Genomic DNA, 5,224 nt, shown 5'->3' on the forward strand with positions numbered 1-5,224 from the left:
CTCTCTCTCCCCCTCTCTCTCTCTCTCCCTCTCTCTCTCTCTCTCATGAATGCTCATCACTGAGTGTTCGTTTTGATGATCAGTCTCTGAACTGTCCTTGTACTGCAGCAGAGGACTGGCCAGGCAGAAAATGAGCTGTGTAAACTCTCTGTCCTTGGTCGTGGTTCCAGCAGTAGGCTTGTGTGATTGTAAATATATTAATGTTGTGTATGTGTGATAATAGGAAACAAATTGCAATAAATATCTATATCCTCAATATTGATCACCACAGACCGTCTAATTGACCTATATACACTTCTACAAAAAAGCCCTTTATATTTCCAGATCACAGAAAAATATGGGGAGAAAAATTTAAATGCATTGTGCATTTTTATATATGCATTGTTAAGCAACCATTTCTTCACTTTAAGTTGCATTACAGTGAAACTGTGTTTCTTGTTAATTAATAAAATTATGTATTGGATTTTACTTCCATAAAACAAAAAACAAAACAAACTTGAAATAGAGAATAATTTAAATGAAATGAAAATACATTTTAGCAAAACATAAAATAACAAAATAAAAATATAAAATAATATATAATAATGCACTAAAATAATAAAATATTGCACTAAAAATTCCCTCAAAATAAAAATGTCCTAAACACAAACATATTTTTGTATTTCAGTATGTTTCCATTGACAGTGACACAACATTCCCTAATACAAGAACTTTTTTTTTGTATTCATGAGTTATGCATTAAAGTGCAGAGCTCAACTATTGGCCTAATGTTGACACACTAGTCGTATATCATAACATTTTTAGATGGCAGAGACACCAATAAAACATTTCTCTTAAAAGAAAGGCAAGCAACTTTGTTTGGTCTGAACTTGGAATCCATGTTTTCATAGTGTTATAGTGTGGGGCAAACCCAGCAGAAGAAAATGTTGATTTATTTTGTCCTGTGATCCAGAATAGCATTCATTACTTGCTCTATGACACTTCAACATGTTAGATCTGAAACATGGCAGAGTTATAGTTTTATAAATATATTCTTAACATGATCATCCCACATTTGTTATTGGGCTGGTCATGGTTTGTATTCCAAACCATTGTCAATCAATTCCTTCACTCAACATGACCACTAACAAGTTCAATCTGTTTAATTTGAACCCCAAATCATCTTTCTATGAAGTACAGTTGCCCCTGTGAAGCGGAAGGCAGCAGCTCTGAGTTAAAAAGAAGTTTGTACTTCACAAAATCCTCTCGTTTTTGGAATTGTTTTTATCGAAATAGTAGATGCTTGCACAGCTGGAAGAAGTGGTCGGTCTCTGTTCATTTGGCCTACAAAAATCTCAGCTTCCATAGCATAATGTGTAGGAGTACAGCTCTATGCTACACAGGCTTATAAATCCTGTCATTGATTTATTAGGGCCCAAGCCAGAAAGGCGCAGGGCCCTATTGATCCCCTAAGGATTATTATTTTTTATTTATTTTTTTTTTTTTCTTCGACTATCCAGGGCTTTTTGGGGGCCTTAACATGCTCAAAAACTCTTGAAAATTGGCACACACCAGCAGAAGAAAATGTTGATTTATTTTGTCCTGTGATCCAGAATAGCATTCATTACTTGCTCTATGACACTTCAACATGTTAGATCTGAAACATGGCAGAGTTATAGTTTTATAAATATATTCTTAACATGATCATCCCACATTTGTTATTGGGCTGGTCATGGTTTGTATTCCAAACCATTGTCAATCAATTCCTTCACTCAACATGACCACTAACAAGTTCAATCTGTTTAATTTGAACCCCTAATCATCTTTCTATGAAGTACAGTTGCCCTTGTGAAGCGGAAGGCAGCAGCTCTGAGTTAAAAAGAAGTTTGTACTTCACAAAATCCTCTCGTTTTTGGAATTGTTTTTATCGAAATAGTAGATGCTTGCACAGCTGGAAGAAGTGGTCGGTCTCTGTTCATTTGGCCTACAAAAATCTCAGCTTCCATAGCATAATGTGTAGGAGTACAGCTCTATGCTACACAGGCTTATAAATCCTGTCATTGATTTATTATTATTATTTTTTAATTAAGTTGGTCCACTTTACAAAAGAGCCATTAAACATGCTGTGATGCAGAGAGCGGTTATGTCCACTTTGTCCACTCTGAACTGATACTTTGCTTTTATCTAGTCTTTGTACAGTGAAAAAGAAAAAATTGGCAACACAAATTCATACTCATATAAGCACTTAAAGTGAAGGGTCCTTCTGTTCCATCTAAACACATACATTTATAACAGCAGGTAACGTGATTGCTGTGAGCCGACTTACATTATTAATGTGAATTTAATTACCTGTCATTTCTGAGGCATGTCGGGGAGATGAATGGAGATAATCAAGATGAAAAGAACAACAGATGAATAAGTGGCGTGAACTAAAGCAAATTAGTAATGAATGGATAGAGATGAACACAGAGGACATTTTTGTGATGAATTATGGATTATTAATGTTTCTTTGTCTCTATAACAACATAAAATTAGTTCAGCAATGCAAATTTCTGTGTAATTATGGCATATTTTGCTTGCGACAATACTGCCCTCTAGTGATAATACCCATTCAAGTTTAGTGATTTTTGGAGACATGAATGACAACGTAATTTTAAACCGAAATAATTAACTAAATTCGAAGGAAATATACTAATAATATACAGTACAACACAATATACAGCTGAAAGGCAGTAGATACTGTAAATTGAGGTTCCAAGTGGGACAAATATGGAGTCGTATTATGAGAGAGCGGGAGAGAAATCGAACTAGGTTTGCTGGGTCACTGTATCACTGATTCTGACACTCATCAATCAATATAGCTGCAGGCTGACCAGACTGACTTTCACTTCACTGAGTGGTATAACAGAGTATGAATTATTAGTACAAAATAACAAAACAAAAGTTCTGTGGTCATATTAAATGATGTTGTCAATTATCATTGCTGTAAACATGTAAATCTAAAAATGTAAGGGAAAATGCACCAAGATTATTGGAGTGTTTAGTCTTTCTACTTTGAAATTTAATGTTTAATTCAATGTGTTACTTGATGTTTTATATGTGAAATTTACTAAAAATTTTAGAGTGAAAATTTGGATATAAACATTACACTAGATTTTTTTCAGTGTGGACTTGATAACATGGCCTTTATACTTGTCATTGACTGCTGCTCTTTCACCTGAATATGAATGCTATTGGGGAAAGCTTACTGCTTTATTACACTGTCTATGAGTCACTGCATAACTCATAGTTACTGTTCTAACACTCTACAATAATATTGACCGTTCCTAGGACAGGTCACCAATGAAACAATACAAACATTAAGTAAGGCATAAGGTATAATCCGCTGGTCATTATCAGCTGACTGTACACTATCCTGCATTACGTGGCTTTGGTGTACCAAATAAATAATTAGCCAATCAGATGTGAGATACAATGTTTGTCACAGTTTTAAAAGTTCCAAAGAAGAATATGAGTCAGAAAGTTCCAATAAGAACAAAGAATAAACACAGGGTAATAACCGTGTGCATGATACACAAACAGCAACCACCAATGAACTGAGGGAACAAAGGAACTTAAGTACACACTGATAACAAACAAACAGACAGGTGTGATGATCAAATGAATTGCCATAGTAACTAAACAGAGCAGGAAACTAGAACAAAGACAACAGGAAATGAAACAAACTAAAAGTCCATGATAATGAAAAATAAGTGAACAGAAGACTGACAGTTCCTGACAGTTTGCAAAGTTTTTTTTTTTTGGAAAGAAATTAATATTTTAAATTAGCACAGATTCAATTGACAGTAAAGACATTTATAATAGTTACAAAAATTAATTTTTCAAATAAATACAGCTATTCATGAAAGAATCCTGAAAAAAAAATGCATTACAGTTTCCACAAAATATTAAGCAGCACAACTGTTTTCAACACTGATAATAACAAGATCGGCAGCAAATCGGCATATTAAAATTATTTCTAAAGGATCATGTGACACTGACGACTGGAGTAATGGCTGCTGAAAGTTCAGCTTTGCCTTCACAAGACTGTTAAAGGCAGGGTAGGTGATTTGGTTCAAAAACAAGTTTTGTTATGCTGGTTGAAAGTCTTTTCACATCCCGATAGCAATCAATAAGTTAAGTGATCTAAATGTATTTATGTATTTATATCGCCTGTGGAATGTGTAGGACCATAAAATGTTCAATAAATCAGATCCGAACATTACGATAGGCTGTCCTACCTGCCTGTCAACGCACAGTATGTATTTGTATTTTTATTATTTTAATATTATGTGCTTTGTACTGTAATGTTTTCTCACCGGTGAATGAGACATGAGGTAATCTGACAGCGTGGCATTCAATCCTCCACCAACGCCATCTGTCATTGAGTCGCTGATTAGCTTCTGGTCTGCCTGTTCGCATTCATATGTTTTGGAGTAGGTGTGGCTTTGCAGAGTGATTATGCAGGGAAGGAAGGTGGGATCTTGCTTTCAAAGCTAGCTTGCTATTGCTAGCCTTTCCGAAATCGCCTACCCTACCTTTAAACTCTGACTGGGCTTTGTTCCAATCAATTTTCATATTCACCCAAGCAAATGTTGTATGATGTAGCCTTAAGAGGAATCCATTCATTCCTATGAGTCTAGATCATGTTCAAGATCGGCATGATTGTAGCTTTAGGATTTCTCCTAAGTAAATGATTTACCCAAATTTTACTGGGAAGTTCATCTCACACATGCACAGCACACACACACACACACACACACACACCCGTACACTTACACAAACACACGCGTATCTGTTCTGGTGTTGCCTTGTTGTCACACAGCCAAGGTTCAATCTCTCTCAGCACATTTACACCGCTCCTTTGACTGGCAGTAAATAAGTGACATAACCTCTAACTAGAGGACTCTGCAGCAGGGGTGGATGTCCTTACATACAGAGAGAGAAATAGACTCCAATCCTTCTTTTGATCCTGAGTGTGGACAGCATGTAATAGGATCCACATGTTCAGTCTGGCTGAGTGACTGGCTCAATGCTTAAAGGGGTCATATGATGCTGCTAAAAAGAACATTATTTTGTGTATTTGGTGTAATGAAATGTGTTTATGCGGTTTAAAGTTAAAAAAACACATTATTTTCCACATACTGTACATTATTGTTTCTCCTCTATGCCCCGCCTTTTTGAAACGCGTCGATTTTTACAAAAC

This window comes from Sinocyclocheilus rhinocerous, unplaced genomic scaffold, assembly GCF_001515625.1.
Source record: "Sinocyclocheilus rhinocerous isolate Xijiao unplaced genomic scaffold, SAMN03320098_v1.1 scaffold411, whole genome shotgun sequence".
NCBI classification, from domain to species: Eukaryota; Metazoa; Chordata; class Actinopteri; order Cypriniformes; family Cyprinidae; genus Sinocyclocheilus; species Sinocyclocheilus rhinocerous.